This window comes from Lepidochelys kempii, chromosome 6, assembly GCF_965140265.1.
Source record: "Lepidochelys kempii isolate rLepKem1 chromosome 6, rLepKem1.hap2, whole genome shotgun sequence".
NCBI classification, from domain to species: domain Eukaryota; kingdom Metazoa; phylum Chordata; order Testudines; family Cheloniidae; genus Lepidochelys; species Lepidochelys kempii.
Window position 1 is genome coordinate 35,912,481 of NC_133261.1, and position 26,888 is coordinate 35,939,368.

A 26,888-nucleotide genomic window follows, 5' to 3' on the forward strand; every position below is an offset into this window, starting at 1 on the left:
ATGTAGTCCTGGGTGCTCTTTTACCAACCTCAATGAAGTTAGGGGCGCCTGGGCAAACATGGGAGTGACTCAGCCAGGTCATTTCCCTTTTAAGTTTTGTCTCATGGTGATTGAGTCCTACTGGCAGTGCACTGTCTTTTAATCTGCAGCCAGCAGAAGATGATGGCCAGTAGAAATACTGCACCGTCTTCTGTCGAGCACCCGGGAGATGATGATGGCTAGTGGTCGTACTGCCTGGTCTGCTGCCAGCAAGATGTATAAAGATAGCTGAAGTGGCTTAAAACAAGAACTAGACCAGATTTGTTTTGTATTCATTTTCTCCTCCCTCCCTCTGTGAAATCAACGGCCTGCTAAACCCAGTTTTGAGTTCTATCCTTGAGGGGGCCATTCAATTTCTCTCAAAGCAACCCGCTTTGTTGATTTTAATTCCCTGTAAGCCATGTCGTCAGTTGCCCCTCCATCTGTCAGGGCAACGGCAGACAATTGTTCCATGCCTTCTTTCTGTGCAGACGCCATACCACGGCAAGCATGGAGCCCGCTCAGATCACTTTGGCAATTAGGAGCACATTAAACACCACACACATTATCCAGCAGTATATGCAGCACCAGAACCTGGCAAAGTGAAACTGGGCGAGTAGGCGATGTCATTGCGGTGATGAGGACATGGACACAGACTTCTCGCAAAGCACGGGCCGTGGCAATGTGGGCATCATGGTGCTAATAGGGCAGGTTCATGTGGTGGAACGCCGATTCTGTGCTCAGGAAACAAGCACAGACTGGTGGGACTACATAGTGTTGCAGGTCTGGGATGATTCCCAGTGGCTGCAAAACTTTCGCATGCGTAAGGGCACTTTCATGGAACTTTGTGACTTGCTTTCCCCTGCCCTGAGGCGCAAGAATACCAAGATGAGAGCAGCCCTCACAGTTGACAAGCGAGTAGCAATAGCCTTGTGGAAGCCTGCCACGCCAGACAGCTACCGGTCAGTCGGGAATCAATTTGGAGTGGGCAAATCTACTGTGGGGGCTGCTGTGATGCAAGTAGCCAACACAATCAACGATCTGCTGCTATCAAGGATAGTGACCCTGGGAAATGTACAGGTCATAGTGGATGGCGTTGCTGCAATGGGATTCCCTAACTGTGGTGGGGCCATAGACAGAACCCATATCCCTATCTTGACACCGGAGCACCAAGCCGGCGAGTACATAAATCGCAAGGGGTACTTTTCAATAGTGCTGCAAGCACTGGTGGATCACAAGGGACGTTTCACCAACATCAACATGGGATGGCCGGAAAAGGTACATGACGCTCACATCTTCAGGAACTCTGGTCTGTTTCAACAGCTGCAGCAAGGGACTTTCTTCCCAGACCAGAAAATAACCATTGGGGATGTTGAAATGCCGATAGTGATCCTTGGGGACCCAGCCTACCCCTTAATGCCATGGCTCATGAAACCATACACAGGCAGCCTGGACAGTAGTCAGGAGCTGTTCAACTACAGGCTGAGCAAGTGCAGAATGGTGGTAGAATGTGAATTTGGACGTTTAAAAGCATGCTGGCGCAGTTTACTGACTCGCTTAGACCTCAGCGAAACCAATATTCCCACTGTTATTACTGCTTGCTGTGTGCTCCACAATATCTGTGAGAGTAAGGGGGAGACGTTTATGGCAGGGTGGGAGGTTGAAGCAAATTGCCTGGCTGCTGGTTACGCACAGCCAGACACCAGGGCGGTTAGAAGAGCACAGGAGAGCACGGTACGCATCAGAGAAGCTTTGAAAACCAGTTTCATGACTGGCCAGGCTACGGTGTGAAAGTTCTGTTTGTTTCTCCTTGATGAAAACCCCCACCCCTTGGTTCACTCTACTTCCCTGTAAGCTAAACCACGCTCCCCTCCTCCCTTCGAATACCGCTTGCAGAGGCAATAAAGTCATTGTTGCTTCACATTCATGCATTCTTTATTCATTCATCACAGAAACAGGGGGATAACTACCAAGGTAGCCCAGGAGGGATGGTGGAGGAGGGAAGGACAAGGCCACATAGCACTTTAAAACTTATTGAATGCCAGCCTTCTGTTGCTTGGGCAGTCCTCTGGGGTGGAATGGCTGGGTGGCCAGAGGGCCCCCCCCCAACGTTCTTGGGCATCTGGGTGAGGAGGCTATGGAACTTGGGGAAGAGGGCCATTGGTTACACAGGGGCTGTAGTGGCAGTCTGTGCTCCTGCTGCCTTTCTTGCAGCTCAACCATATGCTGGAGCATATTAGTTTGATCCTCCAGCAGCCTCAGCACTGAATCCTGCCTCCTCTCATCACGCTGCCGCCACCTTTCAGCTTCAGCCCTCTCTTTCGCCGGCCACTTACTCTCTTCAGCCCGCCACCTCTCCTCCCAGTCATTTTGTGCTTTCCTGCACTCTGACATTGTCTGCCTCCACGCATTCGTCTGTGCTCTGTCAGTGTGGGAGGACAGCATGAGCTCAGAGAACATTTCATCGCAAGTGTGTTTTTTTAGTCTTCTAATCTTCACTAGCCTCTGGGAAGGAAAAGATCCTGTGATCCTTAAAACATATGCAGCTGGTGTAGAAAAAAAAAGGGACAGTGGTATTTAAAAAGGCACATTTTATAGAACAGTGGGTACACTCTTTCACGGTAAACCTTGCTGTTAACATTACATACATAGCACATGTGCTTTCGTTCCAAGGTCGCATTTTGCCTCCCCCCAGCGCATGGCTAGCCCCTCCCCGTGGCTAACAGTGGGGAACATTTCTGTTCAGCCACAGGCAAACAGCCCAGCAGGAATGGGCACCTCTGAATGTCCCCTTAAGAAAAGCACCCTATTTCAATCAGGTGACCATGAATGATATCACTCTCCTGAGGATAACACAGAGAGATAAAGAACAGATGTTGTTTGAACGCCAGCAAACATACACTGCAATGCTTTGTTCTACAATGATTCCCGAGTATGTGCTACTGGCCTGGAGTGGTAAAGTGGTGGAATACCACTACCATGGTGGATAGAATAAGGCTGCCCTCCCCAGAAACCTTTTGCAAAGGCTTTGGGAGTACATCCAGGAGAGCCATGAATGGCAGGGCAAATTAATCATTAAACACGCTTGCTTTTAAACCATGTATAGTATTTTAAAAGGTACACTCACCAGAGGTCCCTTCGCCACCTGGCGGGTCCAGGAGGCAGCCTTGGGTGAGTTCGGGGGGTACTGGCTCCAGGTCCAGGGTGAGAAACAGTTCCTGGCTGTCGGGAAAACCGGTTTCTCTGCTTGCTTGCTGTGAGCTATCTTCCTCATCCCCAGAACCTGCTTCCGTGTTGCCTCCATCTCCATTGAAGGAGTCAAACAACACGGCTGGGGTAGTGGTGGCTGAACCCCCCTAAAATGGCATGCAGCTTCTCATAGAAGTGACATGTTTTGGGCTCTGACCCGGAGTGGCCGTTCGCCTCTCTGGTTTTCTGGTACGCTTGCCTCAGCTCCTTAAGTTTCACACGGCACTGCTTCGGGTCCCTGTTATGGCCTCTGTCCTTCATGCCCTGGGAGATTTTGACAAAGGTTTTGGCATTTCGAAAACTGGAACGGAGTTCTTATAGCACGGATTCCTCTCCCCATACAGCGATCAGATCCCATACCTCCCGTTCGGTCCATGCTGGAGCTCTTTTGCGATTCTGGGACTCCATCATGGTCACCTCTGCTGATGAGCTTTGCATGGTGACCTACAGCTTGCCACGCTGGCCAAACAGGAAATTGAAATTCAAAAGTTCACGGGCCTTTTCCTGTCTACCTGGCCAGTGCTGTCCAGATCGGTCACAATGGCGCACTCTGGGATAACTCCCGGAGACCAATACCATCTAATTGTGTCCACAGTACCCCAAATTCGACCAGCAAGGCTGATTTCAGCGCTAATCCCCTTGTCAGGGATGGAGTAAGGAAATCGATTTTAAGAGATTTAAGATTTTAAGTTGAAAAAAAGGGCTTCGTCGTGTGGACGCGTGCAAGGTTAAATCTATTTAACGCTGTTAAATTCAACCTCAACTCCTAGTGTAGACCAGGGCTAAGGACACAATCAGGCAGCAGCGAAAAAAAGCAAATACAGTACAGTACTGGGTTAAACCTAAACTACTAAAAAATAAAGGGAAAGCAGCATTTTTCTTCTGAATAGCAAAGTTTCAAAGTTGTATTAAGTCAATGTTCAGTTGTAAACTTTTGAAAGAACCATAACATTTTGTTCAGAAGTTACGAACATTTCAGAGTTACAAACAACCTCCATTCCCGAGGTTGTAGTGTAACTGTGGAGCGTGAGTTCCATACTGTCATTGGTAAAGGACATATTTGGTCTCACCCTGCCATCTAATGGTGATTTAGAGTGGTGTCAGCAATGGGTAGAGCTGGACACAGTTCAACCTCAGTTGTAGCCAACGCACCTCAGTGCAGGCTTTAAGCACGGTTTCCCAAAGGCACTCAACATGGTTTGTCTGTGCTAGACAAATAAGGTGCAACTCATGAACAGGTTTGAAGATAATAGCAATAAACTATTGGCTGCAGGTTAAATAATTCTTGAGATTGTGCACAGTTTCTTAAAATAGATCATTTTAATTAGGAGGGCCTAAAACTATGTTAACAAATCCACACCTGCATCCAGAACCTAATTCTAAAAGTGACCATGCAATGCACAAGATTTTTCACTGACACAACCGAGGCAAAACTACTCTCAGTTATGCATGGGCAACATTTTTTGACCAACACTTTTTTGGGGGGGTGAAAAATGCAGACTCAAAGACACAAACTTTGTGCCAATTTAAGTGAATTCCAAAAACTCAAAACATTTTGTTTCAACATTTTTTAAATGAAACATTTCAATTCAAAATGACTTTTTGTTTTGAGTTTTTTTGATTTGCTGAAAAAAGTTTATTTTTTGGTTCAACCCAAAATAGTACCCTGCACCTACCACATTGCCAACAAACTGAAAAAAGAAATCACTTATTCGCTCAACTCACTTACTAGCCATTAAATCAAAGTTTTAGGTTTGTGACCAAAATTGTGCCTGCCTCTTTGAATATGCCCACTATTTACTACAAGTGCATATATTTTGCCTCTGCAAAACAGACAAGGCCGCCATCTTACAAAGACTTTCACAAATACTTACCTTTATGTACTTTGCGTAGTTCTACTGATGTCAATGAGGTCTACTCACAAGTTAAGCACACATGCAAATCTTTGCAGGAGTGGGACCATGCAAATACCGGGCTGCAAATACAGTTTCCACATTTGCCTTTCATGTGCATGCCAAGGAGATGTGCTCATAAAATAGATTCCATTTGGGTGGAATCTATATTTGAATTTTTAGTAAACGTTTGAACACATGATGATAAGCTCCAATGCAGATAGGATACGTTTGTTGCTAGTTATGCTTAACCACAGCTTATATGATTAGCAACACATGCTTATGTAGATAGGACATTCAACTTTACAAAACACGTTCATTAATGTATTAATTAGCATTGTTCAAACATGATTAAAATTCAAGTATAGACAGATACTTTTGAATATTTTGCCTTAAGTGATATAACAGCCTCATCTCCTATTTAAAAGTGGTTTAGGCACTAAGGACCAGATTTTTAAAGGTATTCAGGCACCTAAAGATGCAGATAAGCTCCTACTGAGATCTGCAAAAGCACCTACCCACCAGGAATTAGGAACTTACGTACTTTTGAAAAGCCCACTGTGGGGGCCTAAATATCTTTAAAAATCTGGCATTAGGGAGCCTAAATTGCAGAGAAAGTGGTGTCTAAGGGTGGGATTCACAAAGGTATTTAGGTGCCTAACTCTTGTTGGGATCAATGAGAATTAGGTGCCTAAAAACCTTTGTGAATCCCATCCCTAAGAGCATAAGTCACGTTTGAAAATGGGATTTACTGTCATAAGTCTCTTTGGCATGTCTGAAAATTCTAACCCTACCCTTAAAAGAACCAAGCTGAAAATTCAGGTTAAGAAGTGTTTGGAGTAAAATCTGTCAAACTGAGTCTTTCATTAATGAAATTGTCTGTCTAGTTTCAGGAATATCTTTTTCAATATAGAAGACAATGGAAGCAGGCACCTGAAATGGAGGAAGGCCCATAACCCTTTTCTTGGGAGCATGTTTCAGGAATTTCCAGCCTTTGCTGTGCGCATCTCTACTCCCAAGTGTGAAAACAGAAGAAGGCTAGGAAAAAAGTCAGTGTGGCTGCGTACACACTGATGATGAATGTGTTTCTTTTACCTTGAAATCTGAGCAGTCTCCCAGAGATGTCTGCAGGGCAGTTGTGTGCTGTATGGGTCTGGGCCTATAAATCAAAGCTTGTTTGTTTCCCAGTGGGATTGCAACACAGACTAAAGGGAGGCACACTTACCGAATCTGTCTTTATTAAAATGGGTCCGATGAGAAAGCTTGTATATCTCCTTGATTGGGATAAAGTATCTTTCCCATTTACTTTAAAAATGGCTCAAGCATGGCTGACTACGTTAGCTCTCTCTTCCACTTTATCCGTACACGCTTGGCTGTGTTTACCTTTCTGTGATTAGTAGCTTCACGATGTAAAGCATTCCATTCTCCAGTCAAACACAAACAGCAGCAAAGTCTTCCAGATCAGTGATCCTCAGAGGCAGTTAATTATGGAGCACATTCAGGAGCTGGCAAGATTGATTCCCACTTTCTGGCTGCAGGGTACAGAGCTGATCTGGGTAAAAGGGCAGCTGAGCTAAAACGTTTGGCATGTTCCTTAGGAGGAGTCTAATAAAAACATGTTTTCAAGTCATGTTCTTACTTCTCCCCCCAAGCCATTAGGATGACTCAGGTAGATACACTCACAGACTCACCAAAAAGCAACCACAAAGCTTTCTCAGGTGCATCTGTGATCACCAAAAGAATATTCAAGGGGAGAATTCATGTTTGACCATGAAATACGCACAGACTAAACACTGGACTCTGCCCAAGCCACTGTCCTTTTACGTTGCTTCTGTGGGGTAAAAGGGATGAAACCGACCACTAGAAAGTGCTCCCAACTCAAGGATCCCCCTCCATCACAGATCCAAGAAAGTAGTTCTATGCGAAATCCCCTTTAGGCCTGTCATGGAATCATGTCAGGAGTGGGAGGGACCATCATCAGAGTATGGTGTGCTCCAGCTATTTTACACTAGAGAGTCGTCCCAATGCAGCACAGAGCAGCCTGGGGGCCGGGAGCAAGAGATCCTCCTTTGCCGCTCTGTGGTCAGTGCAGAACTGGAAGAACAGAAAATCTGGCCCTCAAAGGCCGTCATACTGTCAAACAAGTAGGTAACACCACTTACCACATCTATAGCAACTTGATGATCTCAAAGCACTTTACAAATATTAATGACCTCAGCTTCTCAACATCCCTGGGAGGCAGGTAAGTGGCGTTAGCCCCACTTTGGAGATGGGGAAACCGAAGGACAGAAAGGATTAGACACTTGCCCCTGGTCTCATGGTGAATCCATGTCACAGCTAGGAATAAACTCTGCCTAGATCTTATATTGCCCCCATCACTGCAGAATCTCCTATCATTCCTGTACTTTAGCCACAAGCTCATCCTTCCGCCCCTGGTTTACAGTCACCCACCCTAGAATAGTAAAAAGTCATCTCCTTCGCATAAGAACTATTTGTGATGTTCTATTGTAGTTCTGTGACAGGGAGTGTGATGATGTGTGGGGCCGGCGTCTCTCATTTCTTGATGATAACTGGTTAAGACAGGTGCACCTGCCTCATGATTTGCCACTCTCGTAACTACGGGCTACTCATTGATCTGACCCAGATGTGACTCGCAAAAGAACGTATTAAAAACACAGCCATAATGGATGCTATGATGATTGAGGCCACATAAGTATTCAGACAGACAGACAGAAATGGTACTCTGCATGTGGGCAATGTTATCACGGTACCAACAAATCTGGCTTTAAAGCACTAGCATTTCATTCATAGAGGAATCCTCTTCCAAGGGTATCATAAGGCACCACCTAGAGGGGAGTACGTCCACTCATTTTTGATGGGTCATGCCATTTAAGATGCTACATGATTACTACTCTCCTAGATTTTGCTTTCTACGCTCCCCTGAACCTGAACCCCCTACCTGGTGCCAAAGAAGTGCCACAGTAAACTAGAGTGGTTTAAGTGAAACATTCCTTTTAGTAGGGATTTAAACAATGCTTTGCGATTAACATACACTAGATGGCAGACTCGCACCATGGCACAAGCCCCAGCCTAGCAATGCTGGGAGTTTTGTGGACTTTTCCTCTGCAGGGCTGTAGTTCAGGTTTTGAAAGAGAGCGCAATGAACACTTTCAGTAATTCCTACTTTATTTTTTAAGGCTGCATTTGAGCAGATATTTGTTTGTGATATGTACAGCATGTTTTCACTTTCCAAAAATCACGTATTAAGCAGCAAAGACATATGTTCTATACTTTACATTAAGGTTTTCATTAGGGTATGGAATAAGTAATATAACAAGGAACAGGTAAGAATGACTGAAAAATCTAGAGAAAATTCACTTTCCATTGTGTTAAAGCTGGCACCTTAATATCCCAGTAGCCTGGAGATCCCTTCCCAGCATCCCTTTGTTGGCACACCAAGATCCATGCTCATTTGAATCCAGCATCTAAAGAAATAGAATTCTCAGACCTACAATAATAAGCCAAAAGCCACTATGATGTCTGCAGGGAATTTACTCCTCTGCAGAAATGTGAAGCTACTTGTGTAGTTTAAAAGAGACCCAACATCATGGGCTTTCACATTTGGCGCTTTCTTCTCTTTCTTGTTTGGGTTTGATACGCTGGCCATAGATCAGCGGTTTGAACTGTTCCAGTCATGAAATCCTATTACCACTGAGCTGCTTTAGGAAACTGTCTTCTATTTGTTGAACAGCTATAATTCCAGAAGGTTCTGGCCATATATTAGCAGTACAGATACTTTGAATTGCTCTGTCACCTTGGTAAAGTCACTTAACTTCTCTATGTCTCGGTTTGTCCATCAGTGATGACGATGATGATGATATTACCAATCCCACAGGGGAATTGTGAGGCTTAGTTAACGTTTTAAGTGTTTTGACAGCCTTGGAAGAAGAATACTGTAAGCAGCTACCATGGCCCTGTGGCACGCAGACCAGCCTTGTAACTGATGGATCTGGCTGCTGGAAGGTTCTCCTACCAGCATTGGGATTGTGGCCAGGAGATCCCTGGCTGCCAGAAAGCCTCTGGGAGCTGCTTGGCAACCAGCTTAAATTACAGCAGCCTCCAGTTTCCTCTAATTAAACACTGGGAACTAGGCCATCATGTAGACAGTCCTAGGAGCAGAGGATTGCAAAAAGGTAGCTTAAAGTCACCTATGCACACCTTGCCCTCTTGAGCTGGCGCTGAGCCTGCCTTGGCCATATCAGAGAATCAGGACTAGTAAGTGAGATAGCACAGTGGGAGTGTGGCAAAGGTATTGCAGAGTGTAGGGCAGAGTTCTGTGGACTCAGTTTTCAAAGTTGACTGTTAAGTCAGGGCAACCAGTTCTGCCGCTAGGCATTCAAATCAGTAGTTAGATGCCCAAGATTCCATTTTAGGCTCATCAGTGCAAATGTGAGCCTTCATAGAATCATAGAATATCAGGGTTGGAAGGGACCTCAGGAGGTCATCTAGTCCAACCCCCTGCTCAAAGCAGGACCGATCCCCAACTAAATCATCCCAGCCAGGCCTTTGTCAAGCCTGACCTTAAAAACTTCTAAGGAAGGAGATTCCACCACCTCCCTAGGTAACGCATTCCAGTGTTTCAACATCCTCGTCATGAAAAAGTTTTTCCTAACATCCAACCTAAATCTCCCCCACTGCAACTTGAGACCATTACTCCTTGTTCTGTCATCTGCTACCACTGAGAACAGTCTAGAGCCATCCTCTTTGGAACCCCCTTTCAGGTAGTTGAAAGCAGCTATCAAATCCCCCCTCATTCTTCTTTTCTGAAGACTAAACATCCCCAGTTCCCTCAGCCTCTCCTCATAAGTCATGTGTTCCAGTCCCCTAATCATTTTTGTTGCCCTCCACTGGACTCTTTCCAATTTTTCCACATCCTTCTTGTAGTGTGGGGCCCAAAACTGGACACAATACTCCAGATGAGGCCTCACCAATGTCAAATAGAGGGGAACAATCACTTCCCTCGATCTGCTGGCAATGCCCCTACTTATACATCCCAAAATGCCATTGGCCTTCTTGGCAAGAAGGGCACACTGTTGACTCATATCCAACTTCTCGTCCACTGTAACTCCTAGGTCCTTTTCTGCAGAACTGCTGCCGAGCCATTCGGTCCCTAGTCTGTAGCAGTGCATGGGATTCTTCCGTCCTAAGTGCAGGACTCTGCACTTGTCCTTGTTGAAACTCATCAGATTTCTTTTGGCCAAATCCTCCAATTTGTCTAGGTCCCTCTGTATCCTATCCCTACCCTCCAGCGTATCTACCATTCCTCCCAGTTTAGTGTCATCTGCAAACTTGCTGAGGGTGCAATCCACACCATCCTCCATATCATTAATGAAGATATTGAACAAAACCACCCCCCAGGACCAACCCCTGGGGCACTCTACTTGATACCGGCTGCCAACTAGACATGGAGCTATTGATCACTACCCACTGAACCCGACAATCTAGCCAGCTTTCTATCCACCTTATAGTCCATTCATCCAGCCCATACTTCTTTAACTTGCTGGCAAGAATACTGTGGGAGACCGTGTCAAAAGCTTTGCTAAAGTCAAGGAACAACACGGCCACTGCTTTCCCTTCATCCACAGAGCCAGTTATCTCGTCATAGAAGGCAATTAGATTAGTCAGGCACGACTTGCCCTTGGTGAATCCATGCTGACTGTTCCTGATCACTTTCCTCTCCTCTAAGTGCTTCAGAATTGATTCCTTGAGGACCTGCTCCATGATTTTTCCAGGGACTGAGGTGAGGCTGACTGGCCTGTAGTTCCCAGGATCCTCCTCCTTCCCTTTTTTAAAGACGGGCACTACATTAGCCTTTTCTAAGTCATCTGGGACCTCCCCCCAATCGCCATGAGTTTTCAAAGATAATGGCCAAAGGCTCTGCAATCACATCCGCCAACTCCTTTAGCACTCTCGGATGCAACACATCCAGCCCCATGGACTTGTGCTCGTCCAGCTTTTCTAAATAGTCCCGAACCACTTCTTTCTCCACAGAGGGCTGGTCACCTCCTCCCCATGCTGTGCTGCCCAGTGCAGTAGTCTGGGAGCTGACCTTGTTCCTGAAGACAGAGGCAAAAAAAGCATTGAGTACATTAGCTTTTTCCACATCCTCTGTCACTAGGTTGTCTCCCTCATTCAGTAAGGGGCCCACACCTCCCTTGACTTTCTTCTTGTTGCTAACATACCTGAAGAAACCCTTCTTGTTACTCTTAACATCTCTTGCTAGCTGCAACTCCAGGTGTGATTTGGCCTTCCTGATTTCACTCCTGCAAGCCCGAGCAATATTTTTATACTCATCCCTGGTCATTTGTCCAAACTTCCACTTCTTGTAAGCTTCTTTTTTGTATTTAAGATCAGCAAGAATTTCACTGTTAAGCCAAGCCGGTCGCCTGCCATATTTACTATTCTTTCTACACATCGGGATGGTTTGTCTCTGTAACCTCAAAAAGGATTCTTTAAAAAACAGCCAGCTCTCCTGGACTCCTTTCCCCCTCATGTTATTCTCCCAGGGGATCTTGCCCATCTGTTCCCTGAGGGAGTCAAAGTCTGCTTTTCTGAAGTCCAGGGTCTGTATTCTGCTGCTCTCCTTTCTTCCTTGTGTTAGGATCCTGAACTCGACCATTTCATGGTCACTGCCTCCCAGGTTCCCATCCACTTTTGCTTCCCCTGCTAATTCTTCCCGGTTTGTGAGCAGCAGGTCAAGAAGAGCTCTGCCCCTAGTTGGTTCCTCCAGCACTTGCACCAGGAAATTGTCCCCTACATTTTCCAAAAACTTCCTGGATTGCCTGTGCACCGCTGTATTGCCCTCCCAGCAGATATCAGGGTGATTGAAATCTCCCATGAGAACCAGGGCCTGCGATCTAGTAACTTCTGCGAGGTGCCGGAAGAAAGCCTCGTCCACCTCATTCCCCTGGTCTGGTGGTCTATAGTAGACTCCCACCACGACATCACCCTTGTTGCTCACGCTTCTAAACTTAATCCAGAGACTCTCAGGTTTTTCTGCAGTTTCATACTTGAGCTCTGAGCAGTCATACTGCTCTCTTACATACAGTGCAACTCCCCCACCTTTTCTGCCCTTCCTGTCCTTCAATTGCGCCCAGTTTTGAAAACTGGTTTAACGTCCTGCATTTGTTAGTTCTTTTGTTCCTTGCAGTGTTACTTTTCACTGCTCTTTCCTTTATTAACAAGGTCATTTAGGATTTACCAGCTGTTCAAACACTTTTGAAGCGCTAATATTTAAACACTTTCTTGTGTTACAGAAATTTCCCTAAATTGTAAAATATACTGTATTACAAAAGGGGAGAGTCATCCCTTCAAAAGAAGTTTCTTGGTTTGCTGTGCTGGCAGAAAACCATCATTGGCAGCTTCAAATACATGGACAATACTTATTGTCCAGATTCTGCAAACAGAGTCAAAGCTGCTTTAGCAGCATGGTAAATAGGCCCCCTTATCTCAGCAATAGAGCTCACAGAACTGGAGAAATTTTATCTGTAAATTAAATTCCAGCCCTCACTGTTAAGTAGTTCCTTAAATTAATCTGATAAAGATGCTTGAATCACTTAGAACACGGAATTCTTCTGACCCCACCTTGCTAACATGTTCTAACCCTGTAAATGATTATTTCATAGTCTCTCTCAAATATACACTTTGTGGAATCTGTCTTGCTCCCAGTGACTCTGAGCTCTCCCTGGTGAGCTGCACTTTCCTGGCTGAAGGCTTCTTTTAAAACCCAGCTCACATTTTCCCCTACATTGCACAGAAGAAGCCTTTGAAAAGAACATTCTTGCGCCCAGAAAAGCGTTCATGCAATTTGAACACGTCTATAGCTCGCAACTTGAGATGCCTCTGCTGTTTTCAGAAATACATTGTGGTTAGGGACACAGAAAATGTATTTTGGTTTAATAATCTAATTTTTTTAACACATTTGTAAATGGATTTTACCTAAATAAATAAGCTTATTTCATTATCAGGCAGTATTCACTGATCTATTTTATCTAGTTTTGCAGATACCACAGGTATGCTTTCTTCTGATATACAAGCACAAAATGGTGGTGGTAGTGGGACGTGAATATAACACCTTCCAATCAAGGTTCTCAAATGGTGAAAAGGTAAGTAAGTACCCCCACACACACCTGTCAGACAGCGAAAATTGTTGTTACACCCACCCTGAAGGTGCAGATTATTTCCTCATGGTCACACAGCAAGCCAGTGGGAGAGCTGTAATGAAACCCAGGAGTTCTGATTGCTAGTTCCTTATTTGGTCTACATTGACTTTTATTGGCACTTGTCTCACACATCACATTAAGGAATTTGGATTTTCACCAATGCCAGTGAGAACTCCTTTAAGCCAGATCCTGAAAAAACATGCTTATCGTTAAGCATGTGGGTAATACCATTGATCTTAACGGGGCTTCATCTTAAGCACCTGCACAGTCTTTGTGTGTTTGGGGAGGTCTTAATTGGTCTCCTTTACATGTCACTAGTTAAGTTTCCATTCAAGGAAGCAAAATATCAGGGAGGACAAGCTACTTGACCTATACTTGCTATTTTTATTTCCAGCATTTGTGGCCTTGCTGAGACCCGTTAAGAATTAGCTGTGATATTACACCCCAGATGAGTAGAAACAACAGATCTCAGTGCAGACTGTCTACATTTAGCACAATGATTTAGTTACTGCTTTCCTCCACCCAACTTCTTTCTTATTCCCATTAGCGACACGCTGGCTGTAGAGAAAACTTATTCATGCTCTAGAAATGTAATATTTACTCAAAACAATTTTTATTTGGCTTGGCTTCTTCCCAGTGCCATAAAGTGATAGCCAACCCCATGTGCTTACATAGACAACATGTGCATCTGAGTCATATTTATTATCCCAGTTATAAAAAAAGCACACAATTTTGTTGTTTGGTGCAATCGAATGGGACTCAAGGAAGCGGCACGTCTTGAGCATTGCCTTTTTCTGGAATCTGCAAAAATTTGCCATGCTCCAAATTTAGAACTTGTGGGTGGAAGCTAAGCAGGGAGCCAACTGTTTATACCATTACATCACAGGAATTGAGGGCTTTACTCCGAAGGATCCAAGAAAATTAATGAAGAGCAGAGGCTGTAAAATTCCCATCTGTTTAAATTTAAGTCATGGCAGAGAGGTAATTATTAATAAAAGTGGCTTTATTTGCAGCATGGTAATCTCATTGCTTAAATTAAACATATCCCTTTTCAGTGCATTTTACTAGTCTGTTGGAACTTGTAAGGGTAACGGTTAAGGATTAACATTTGTAAAGGACAGGCTCAGTGAAGCTCTGAGATCATTCTAGTTAAAATCACACTCCACTGAACAAGCTTTTAAAATAAATAAATAAATAAATAAATAAATAAAAAGCCCAAGTCGTGCACTTATCAAAATGGCATCACTCTTCTCCTGGCTCAAGAGGGTGACTGGGATGTGGCTCATACTTCTGCTGCAGAGAGACAAAGGATCTCAAATGGACACAGATCAACACTGCATGTAATTAATTTGAAAAGTGTTTCAATTTGCTTGACCTTCCTGGTTTGGGGCAGCCCGTACAAACTTGAACGTCTGGATCAGTCTCTCAGGAGTAGACAGTGAAGCAGTAGGGCAAGTTACCAACATGTAGGGGGTGTGCACAGATTGTCCGATTCCTTACTCCTACTCACTGTGTATTCCCATAACTCCCACGGCAGACATGCTTTTACACACGCTAGGGTCACAAGCTTCACGAAAGATTGTAATTCAAACCAGTGCCTGTGTTGGGGAGGGATTGGTAAAGAGACACTGAGCAATGCAGCCACTCCCAGTGGCCTTGTGCCTGGAGCAGGCGTAATGCCTTCTGGGGCTTGGTGGTGGAGCATGGGTCTGGTTCCTCGGCTCTTGATACCTCTCCCACAGGATACACTCCATCCCAGCTCCAACAGCAAATGGCAAGAGGGACAATGGGTTAAACTCACTCAGGAATGCAAAGACCGAGACTGTGGATGGAAGGGGGAGTCCTTGGGCCTAACCACTGCAGTTATATATCCCAAGGATTAGGCACATTCATTTTGCCATGGGAAGTGCAGTTAGAAAGACATAGCAGTGTGCTTAAAACAAAAGAAAACAAGATGGAAACTGCTCCCCATTCTTAAACTACATAACTGTTTGCATGCCTAAGGACATGGTCTTTGAAGCATTATACTTTGCACCTTTCATCTGAGGGTCTCCAAGTATTTTACATAAATTAATAATTTAGCTTCACAACCTCAGAGACAGGTAGGTCCTATTATTCCTATTTTACAGGAAAGGAAATAGAAAGACAATAAAGGCCTGCTATTTTCAAATGTACCTGTGTAGTTCTGGCAGATCAAGTAATGATCACTTACATGTTTGTCTGGCTGTTTGCATGTACAGTTACTCTATTTGCACATGCAATCACCACAGCAGCACACACATTCAGGAAAATCAAGTTTGTGGTCATAGGGTCAGAACTAGATCTGCCAACCTCCAGTCCTATGGGTTAAGCACAAGCTCAATCTTCTTATCCTAGGGGCAGTTTCTTAATTTTCCTGGAAAGCAAATAGTGTTTTTCTGGAAATTGGGACCCTCTGATCACCTTCCCACTATGTGGAGCAGCTGTCACAGTTGTAAAAACTTGTGGGGCGGGCTAGAGACCAAAGATCATCCTCCATCTTGGAAGGTGGGGTTCCCACCTGCAGGGACATTACAGCACTTCATACTGCTCTAGACACCAGGCTCTGGTTACTGTATTCTATCACCTTAAATAAAAATAATTTAATTGTTACATATAAATTCTTTGTGCTTTACTGAGAAGAACACACCCACCAGAGAAGACTGGTGACCCTCTCAGGGTCCTTGGGCAATAACTCAGACCTTCTACATTAGCACTAAATTTTACCATACTTTTTCACTTTTGTTTTTCATTGTGTTGCTTGTTCATTGCAATGTGCTTTGTCTTTGCACTCTCTCCCTCCCCCCTTCAGTGAGCAGTTAACACACACAAAGACTAACAGGCTTATTTAACTAACCATACCACCTATAAGCTGAATGTATGTTACTGATCACCTCAGAAAAGAATGTTTCTGGGGAGTTCCTATAAATGCGTGATTGGAAACACAATACACTGAACAGGACCACTGCACTAGAGCAGAGGTAGGCAAACTACGGCCTGCGGGACCGTCCTGCCTGGCCCTTGAGCTCCCGGCCAGGGAGGCTAGCCTCCAGCCCCGGCCCTGCTGTGCAGCCTCAGCTCGACGTGCCACCAGCGCTCTAGGTGGCGGGGCTGTGAGCTCCTGCCAGGCAGTGCGGCTGTGAGAGCCGCCAGGTAGTGTATTAAATTGCTCCCCGTAGGAATTTGCTACTTACGGAACACCAGGTCTGGCAGCGGTAAGTAGCACACTGTAAGTAGCACATTCCTACGAGGAGCAATTTAATACATTACACCCGGGTAGGGAAGGCTGTGCCTCCCCAAACAGTCTGGCCCCCGCCCCCTATCCACCCCCTCCCACTTCCCACCCCCTGACTGCCCCCCTCAGAACCCCGACCCATCCAACCCCCCCTACTCCTTGTCTCCTGACCGCCTCTTCCTGGGACCCCTACCCCTAACTGCCCCTGGGATCCCACCTGCTCCCTGTCCCCTGCCTGCCCCGACCCCTATCCACACCCCCACCCACTGACAGGCCCCCAGGGTCTCCCACGCCTATCCAACCACCCCCTGCTCCCTGTCCCGACTGTCCCCTGCGACCCCCTGCCCTTTATCCAACCCCCTCCTCCCTGTCCCCTGACTGCCACTTGGGACTCCCTGCCCCTTATCCAACCCCCCCACTCTCTGCCCCTTTACCATGCTGCTCAGAGCACCAGTGCCTTCTGGGATAAGAGAGAGACACCAAGTTTTGATCCCTGGACCTGATTTGTTGCTCCTCAGACCAGCTAAGATTGAGAACATTGCAGAGGAATCAACTTATGTTTCTCTGCGGCTGAGCAAGGAATGGTACGCGTAAGGCTGCGGAGGAAGTCCAATCCAGACCTTCGTTGATTACTGCAGATCCCTAAAACACAGGGCTTAGCAGGAGGAGGTTATTTAGTATATAGATACTTTTCAGAGTGACTGATTGCAGCTGTTCAGAGCTGACATAGAGGATGCTTTGTATCCATGTAACTACCTCCAGATAGGTGCCACGTTGTAAATTGTGGAACTTGAAGTTATGGTGGCAGCAAAATCATCCAACAGAAAACAGATTTATTATTTTATGTGCCCAGAATTTGGTTTTACTCTGAAAAGACAAACAGACACCCCAGAAACTATACTGTTATCCCATTTGCCTTCAATATGCAAACATCCACCCTCTGTACAGTCAGTGTGTGTGTCTGTCAGAAGCATCAATGTGAGTCAAAAGGGGAAGAAGTTACAATAAAGTGACAGGCATGAAATTATATAGCGCCATTGTGTCCAACAAGCACAAAAAACTCCTGCCTGACAGACCCAAGACAATAAGCCTGAGAAGCACCTTCCTTTTAGTACCCACTCCAGGTGGGGTACCAAAACTTTCACCTTAGTGCTTTCTCCCGCCCCACCCCTCATTCTTGGGAGGAGCTCTTGTGAACATCTGCAAAGCTACCTCATTAGCCTTCTTCCAAACCCTCCTTAAAACACCTCTCCCACTATGCCTACAAAAAAACATTGACCACTACTGTACTGAGACGTTTACCTATCATTCTCACCAATGCTGACTCGCTGCCTGTCTGTACCATCTGTTGTCTCTTTTCTTACACTTAGATTGGAAACTCTTTGGGGCAGGGACAATCTTTTTGTTCTACATTTGTACAGTGCCTAGCACAATGGGTCCTGGACCATGACTAGGGCTCCTAGGTGCTACAATAATACAAATAATAAAGAACCCACCCCTATTGAAAGCTGCTTCTCAGACCATCACCTTCCAACAACATTGGGGGGTTAAGTTTGTTTGCTTGGTTATTTGACCTACTATGGAATTCAGAACCATGAGCAGAATAGGTACACTAAAAGGATCAATTTGAAGTTAGAGAACTAAAGGATCTGTTCTCCTTCTGACTTCCAGTCTTGTAAAAGCAATTCAAACTAGTAGCACAGAGATTAACATAATTATATGAAATAACGGGAACAATTTTATGAGAAGATGGGACTTTTACTTTACTTCCCCCGCCCCTGACTACTTAAACCCTGAAATTAAGGAATATTGATGACAACTTCCCATGTACTTTCTTTGAGGATGGAACATTTGACAAGCATGGAAAGCATTACGGTCATAGCTTTGAAGTGTATAATAGAAATTTGGAATAGATTTGAAAAGAAACAGAAAGACTGCCATTACTTCCTTCTGGAACGGCACCCTGAAAGGACCGGTACTATTAAAAACAACATGCTCAAAAAGCACAAGTCTTAACAGCAGCCTGTGGGACTTTTTCTGTTAAAGGAGTTTACACAACTAGATCCTAATGGGGATCAGCAAACAAACACTTGTGTTTATTATAACAGAATGAACAGAATGTACTACACAGAATATGACTCACTTTTCCATAGGAGGCCTGTCTATTCTCTGGCTTTAAAATAATGAAATATTGTGTCTCTTTGCTGCAGTTTGTTGTGCAAAAGTTTTAATGAGTTCATCTCAAGGAGCTGCCTGCCACATAAAAGCTGATTCATTCGGTTGGTGAAAAATCTGCCTTTTGATAGGACACTTTGTACTAAGTCTCACTAAATAGGCTGGGGGTTTGGTTTTCACAGGTATTTTTAGTCTTGAGTGCTTTCAGGAAGTGAAATTTTGCAGGCAGTTGCAGTGAAATGTAGGCTGCTTTTGCTGGGTGACATGCTACCTTACTGTCTCTGGAATATCCTCTCCTTATCTTTATAGAGTTAAATCTTTAAAAGCACTATTTTAAAGACTTTCTATCAGACACGGATTTATTTAAAAGCTGTTGGGGATATTTAACAAAATGTTTACAGTCATTTTTTAAGATATGCAAAAAATGCTGTCAGTTAGCTTAATGGGTTGGAAATTCTGATTAGGTTCTGGGAAGGGTGGATGTTCTTAGATGACCCTCAAAGTAGTTTCAAGTGAAAGAGGGATTGGGGGGGAGGGTGGAGAGGGAGGGCGAAGGTTTGAAGCAAAGAAGTAAAAAAAAGAGCCAGGGAAATTATGAGCAAAGCAAGAATAGCCTTAGAGGGTTAAAAGAAAAAAATATTTCTGGGCTCCTGCTGGTATTTATAATAGTTGTGAATTTGCCAAAGCCTAGCATCTCAAAGTGTTTGCAAGACCAAATTCTGCCTCCTTCCACACCATTTAAATCAAAAGAGCTGCTCAGGTATATAACTGAGGCAGAATCAGGTCTAATAATTAGTTAAGCCTCACACCATCTCTGTGAGACAGATACGTATTATTGTATGCCAAAGATAGTCTATTTCTTTGTTAAGGTCCAGATTTCTTGGTCAAGGTCCAGACTCTAGAGAAAATAATAATAAACACAACAATAACAAGTAAATAAAAAGATTTTGGGGTCTATTCAAAAACATCTGGCAGTCCGGATTTGGCCTGCCATTTGCCTACTACTGGTATATGCAGTGTTATTGTAGCCTGAAGAAGAGCTCTGTGTAAGCTCGAAAGCTTGTCTCTTGCACCAACAGAAGTTGGCCCAAGAAAAGATATTACCTCACCCACCTTCTGTTTCACATATTATGTCCATTTTATAGAGAAGGAAACCAAAACAGAGGGAGGTAAAGTGACCTGCCCCAAAGTTACAGAGCTCAGGAATAAAAACTAAGAGTTCTGACTCAGTGCCTTTCAATCACTAGATGAGATGGGGCTTGTAAGTAACAGGTTTGGGAGATGGAAATCCCCAGACCTGGATTAGTAGCCATTAACACCATGAAATGTACTATTTAAAGGATGTGAGGGTGGTGGAATCTTATGCTTTTCTGTGCCCACTGCTGCTGAGTCATGGTATAATGTGCACATTTATGTGGCTGTACAGTGCATTATATGTGCGGTCACCCTGACAGGGACTTATTGTGCAAAGTTTCTGCAAATTATTGCACTCTTCTATTAACTCAGTGTGTAACAGCTCATCATACAATGAGGAACTGTAAAGTAATTTACCAACAAACATCTATTAGCACCAGATTATAAACCCAAGGATCTCATATTTTAAATCACACACACATCTTTAAATACTCTTGCTGGAAATTATGATTTCATAAGAATCTTAAGATAGTCCTCACTCCAGGTTCTTAACTAGCTGTAGTCCACTCATCCTGAGGAAATAGGAGTGATTCTTAAAGGGACATTCCCTCCATTACTTTAACCTTCTAATTCTTCACGTTTCTGTTTTAAAAAAAATCATGCCTATGTCACAATGTCTTAACTGTATAAATTTTAACATTCCAATGTAAGCTAAGATTATCTTCCCTCTTGCCCATTGAGACATGTGGGTTTGGCTTTATAAACTCCATAACCGGCTTGCTTGAACCTTGTCCAGTAAGTTTTCATCTAAATTGATTAGGATTTGGAACGTACATTCTTGGACAAATTGTATTCTAATGAACAGAACACTCCCTTCACAGCTGTCCTGCCAGAAAGCCAAGATTTTTTCTGTCTAGAAATCATCCCAAAGTGACCCTTAGATAAAGTTCAGAATCCAGTTTCATTTTTTAATTAAGAAAAGGTTTATCTAATCTCATTCCATGCATTTCAGCACCAGGCAGTCGCAGCATGATTTACCCCAAACATTTTACATTGAAGAATTTGCTTGTGATGTTGAAGAGTTTCACACACAACGTGTTTCTTTTTAAGTAACCTTTACCATAAGTGCAAGATACGAGGATGGCACTGAGGGGGGATGCCCCTCTCTCTCATTCCGATATCTGTAGATAGAAGGTACAGAAGCCCCCAGCCTGACTCACTCCCATGCCAAAACAACTCCAAATATACCTAATGAAGACAGCCAGGTGAAGCGAACAACAATCTTACAGCCTGATCCAAAATCCACCGAAGTGAATGGAAATCTTGACTTGACTTCAAAGGACTTTGGATCAAGCCCCTGTGAGCCCATGTCTCCTCCCTCCCTCCTAGTATCTCAAGAAACCATGTGCCTAGTCCCTCAGTTCTATGAGTAAACTGCCTGAAAAATCATATTCACTAATTAACGTTGACTGAATGCGGAAGGCATTTCCTGCCAGTAGGAGCCTGTCTACTTCTTAGGATAAGAATTGTGCCAGCAGAGTTGTGATGTGGCTTCCCAGCTTGGCTTGACATGGATGTATTATCTTAATACTCTGCCAGAATTTTGTCCCCGATGCCTGAGCCCCACACCTTGTGTTTGCCCTTCTGATCTGTCTTGCAAGGATTTTAGACTATGCCCATCCCAGTGGCACAGGAAGACGCTATCTGATGCAATGAAGTGAGCTGTAGCTCACGAAAGCTTATGCTCAAATAAACTGGTTAGTCTCTAAGGTGCCACAAGTACTCCTTTTCTTTAGTCTGAAATATGTAATTGATACCCAGCTTTATAGCAAATCCTCTTGCTTTTCTTAATCTTAAAAGAAGGTGACCTCTTAAGAATTGGGGATCCAATTCAAACAAACATTATCCTGTTTGGCTCTGTTACTAAGGATCTGCCCATAGTGGGCATGTGTTAGTAACATGTCTACAAGGACTGTGTGAATAATAAACTCTCTTGAAACAGTGCAGCAGAAATGAATTATGGCATTAATTTAAAATGACGACAAACACCTTTGCTCTGCTATGGCACCTTTTCTTAAGACATTTCCAAGTTCTTCACCCACTTAGTTAATGAAGTTCCACAAGTTTCTTATGAGGTAGGAAAGTATTATCATCACTGTTTAGCAGAGCAGGAGACTGAGGCAGAGATGTTAAATGACTTGCCCAACACCACTCATTCAATGGCAGAGCAGGGAAAAGAACTTGGAACCCTCAATGACCAGGCTCATGCTTTAGCCAGGAGAGCAAGTTGTTTCTTTCTGATAATTACATGACTCCCAAACTACTTAAATGAATACAATGATAATGCTGGCACAAAACAGATTACAGGAAGTAACAGGAGCTGGGCACCTAATTTCCCTGGGATCTTAGAGAATTTTCCCCAGGCAAAGAATTCAAACCACTGTCTTTGAGACTTCTTGGCTCTAAAGATCATGGCACCTGGGGAAAGTCAGAGCAAGCTTCCGTGCCGTTAATATACAGTGCCCCCCGTACTCAAGGCAGCTCCATCCAAGTCAGATGACTGTCAGGCTTTTCTGAATGGTTAAAGTGACCTCACCTTGGAATACACACCTTTGTCAGACTGACACAGATGGAAGGGTATCACTTAAGAATGAAAAACCTCTTTATGATGAGGGTGAGGTGTTCACTCCTTTGTGAGGTACTGTGTTAATTGCTTTTCATGAGCTTCAGCATCCAGAAAATAAAAGGCCCATTTATTACTTCAGTGCAGTTAAATGTCTCATCTCAGCTCTTATGAAAAACAAAATCTAAATATTAAAAATGACAGAAAACAGAACTAGTCTATCCTCTCACATCTCTGTTGCACTGTGTTCCAAAATCATGCTATTGTCTGGAAAACATGGTTCTAATAAGAAGGCTGTAAGATACAAAATTGCTCTCCAAGCAGGTTAAGGAAATGGATAGCATCATGGTTGAAATGATTATCTTTAAATCCATTTGCGGGTAGCATGGTTTTGAGCTCAGTGTAGAGAGAGGTAAATGGAATTATGGGCCCCAAGGCAAAACAATGATACACTGCCAGGAAATGTCCTCTACTTCTTGGTCTTTATTGTTGTTTTTTAAAGAGATACACCTAAAATACAATTAGTTGGTAATATCCAGATGAGAAAATGTGATGACACGGATGAAATTTTAAATACAGAAAGATCCCTTTCATCTTCTCCATGGGATGCTTACATTGTAAAATAAGGAGGTAGACAGAGGAAAAAGTCATTTCAGGATACATGTCTAGAAAGAAATAAGACTGTTAGAATTTTCTGGTAGTCACTTATGAAAGCTCTTTATTTACACTGTGCATTTTACAGTATAGTCCATTTCTCTGTTTGAAGCCCTGTCAGTCAATAGATAAACTGCATTCTGACCAAGAAGTGGTGTGATTTTAGAACATGATGGCATTTTCAGTTCAATATCCTGAAGGGTCAACCCATGTGCTCACTAAAGACAATGACAACATTTTCACTGAGTTAAAGGATCACGCAGGTCCTAAGTAATCGCAGGATGATTAGATGGAAGATCAAGGATAAGAGAAAAAAAAAGTCAGCAGCAAAAAGTCAGGATGAATAAAACAACCTAGATATTAGGTGGTCTCTGCATGTAATAGAGATAATTCCCAACCTTTCCGTATCCTGCAGTATTCAATCTTGTTATATTCAGCCAGGGTCCTCTTTTTGTTTATCTGGTTTGTTATTGTGTGTATGTTCATTGTTATTTCATAAAGTTACATAAAGCTTTTAAGCAGGCAGCTCAAAGATGTTCAGGGAGAGAAGGCAAAGCTGAGTCTTGAGCCAAAGGGGAGATTTCAGGTCAGATCCCAGATGACAGGCTGAGGCCCTCTCTGTGCAGTTCTAGCAGCAGAAAGGGGACTTAACTGGAGCTGGGCGAGGTGTCCGCTGAAAACTGCAATTTTGGTCAACATGAAACTGTATTTGAACCAAATACTTTTGGCTAATTTTCCCCCCTGAGACTTAGGCACCATGGAGACGGTGCTGCTCTGTGTCTTATAACGTTTAGCCTAGTGGTTAGGGCACTCACATGGGAGGCCAGGGTTCAATTCTCCCCCTCTGCCTGATGTGGAGAAGGGAGAAGAACTTGGGTCTGCCACATTGTAGCAGAGTGCCCTCATCACTGGGCTCTTGGATATTATGATGTCGGTCTCTCTCCATCTCTCCTGTGGAAGCTCTTCCACTTCGTATAAAACACGTGAATAGTCATTGGGCCATAGAGAGAGAGAATGATTCTCTAGCCTGGTGATACGGCTCTTTCTTTGGAGATGGGAGGCTCAAGTTCAGGTTGCTGCTCTGAGTATTATTTATACACAGTGGAATCAGTGCTTAATTTGTGCCAGGGCTGACCCCCGGCACCTCTGGGCTTGGCAGTTCATAGCCCCGGCACCTCTGGGCGTGGCGTGTCAGTTACAAAAGTAAAAAAAAAATTGCTTGAGCCCCAGCACCTCTTTCATTACAAATTAAGCACTGAGTAGAACAGTTTCAATTGAAGATATTGAGAAATAATCCCCTCTCCACCACCACCACCAATAGCCCAGTGGTTAGAGCTCTCCCTGCTAAATTCAAATTCCTTCTTCACATCAAGTATCATTTGAACTCCCACATACCAGGTGAGTGCCCGAACCACAAGGCCAAAAGTTATAGAGGGTGGCACCACCATTGCACCCATGTTTTGTGAATCTAGCCCTTCATTTCCTTTAGGTTCCACAGGCTTCTCCCAGTCAAAACTCCCAGTTGTAATTAATTGACGTCTTGCCCATGGGCTCGGTTATGCAAAATGTTATTCACCCTCAATCAGAGTGGAAGTCACTAAACGTCTGGCAAGATCCATCCTTGCAAGAAGGCTGCAGGTTCATATATCCTTAGTAGTTAAATCCAGGAGCAGAAGGGTGAGAGAAAGGAACGCCTGACCTCTGTAACCAGGCAGAGAGCTTTAGGAAAGGAGACAGAAGGTCAATCCTGAGAAGGAAGTACAACAGAAAACTGGAAGAAAAAAAAAAAAAAAAAGATGAGAGAAAATCCAGGATTACAGAGACAAAATTAATGAACTGGCAGTACTGGAACTGGGAACAATCTGTTGCCAGGGCATTATCTCCTATGGAGTACAAAGTCATAATTTTGGCTACTCTTGATACAAATCAACACAGGTTAGTGATCTTGTGCTCATTGCTTTAATTCAGGCTCTGACAATTAACCTAATTTTTCTGGTATTTATCATTTAGAAGATCAGCTATAAAAATGTGATCCATGCTGAATACTAGCCTCCTGTACAAGGTCTCAGTCCTAGAAAGGTTGCCTTTTAGCATTACTAGGCATTAGGGAGCACCCTACAAGCTTGATATCTTTAGCTAGCTGCTAAGAAACTAATTTACAAGGATACTGCATTCCTTGCCCACCTAATGCTCCCACTGAAGTTAGTGGGTGCCCAAGGAATACAGGATTGGGCCATTAGGCAGCATTACACTGAGGAAATTTCTTCATAAAGAATTAGTGCCAAATTCCAACACCCTTACTCACATTGAACCTGATTCTCTATTCCAGCTGAGCAGAGCTAAGTGCAGGAATGGAAGGGGAGGGGAAGGGGACAAAAGTAGCTTTTTGTCACTTTTGAACCTCCTGGATTCAGGGGCTGGTTAGGGACAGCTGTAGGTCCCAGCGTACATTAGAGCGGCCTCACAACTACAGGCCCTTGCAGCAGTCCAGATTAACTGGAGAAGAAGACACTCTCACCACACCACCTTGCTTCCCTAACATACCCACCATTCCAGAAAATACCCCAGCACACCCAGTGCTGCAGGATATTGCCCTGCAACATAGGCCCATTCCTCTAGCCCTACATCATTGGTGAATGCCTTTTATGCTGGGGATATCCCTAGGGGTGTAGTAAAGTAGCTGTGCAGTTTCTGAATGCCAGCTATGCTATTTCAATGGGCTGACTCCCAGAATAAGGTACTACTCACACTGAGTAAGGAATTAATTCTGCCACCCTTAATGGCTATAGTTAAGTGCCCAACTCTCCCAGAAAATTCTCTGTTCTGTTGTCTTTATAGCTTCATTAGTAATTGGAAAAAAGAGATCATAGATTTAGAATGAAATTCATCTTGATTGAATTAGCCTCCAGGAACAGTAAGGGAATTGCCAAAAAGTAGAATAATTGTTCAAATATTGTCTTCAAGACAGGATACACAGTCCAAATCCCCTCTCCGCTGTCCTCCTCCCAGTAAAGGTATAGTCAAATTCATCCTAGGTCAGTCAATCAAGAAAAAAAGAATTATCACAAGAGACACAAGGGGGGGTGAGATATCTTTTATTGCACCAACTTCTGTTGGTGAAAAAGACAAGCTTTTGAACTTCACAGTTCTTCTTCAGGTCTAGGGAGATACTCAGAGTGTCACAGCCAAGCTAATCATAAGAAGCAAGCTTCCCACACACCAACTCAAAGAAGCACCAGACCCTGCCAGAACAACAGATGCAAAACCTACAGCCATATCTCCACTGTTACGATGATCAACACCCCCCACAACATACCTTTCAAGATCTACAGGACCTACACATGCCTTTTGCCACCTGTGGCGTACTATCCAGGGCATCAAATGTTCCAACATCTACGTGGGTGAATATCAGACAATCACTACATTCTCAAATTAACTCTCTCAGAAAAATTATAAAAGACCTCAAAACACTCTCCCTGGGGTGGAGTGGTAGGAATAGTGTAGCGGCCCCGGATCCCAGGTGGAATGTGCGTGTAGGGAGGTCCTGGAATGCAGTTCTCTTAGGGCTGCAAAGGGAGGTGAGCACAGGCCTGTTGAACCTGAAGGTCAAGAAGAGTCTCCAGCATGTCTGTTCGCAGCTTGAGAAGCGCTAGCATCTCCTGCTGCAC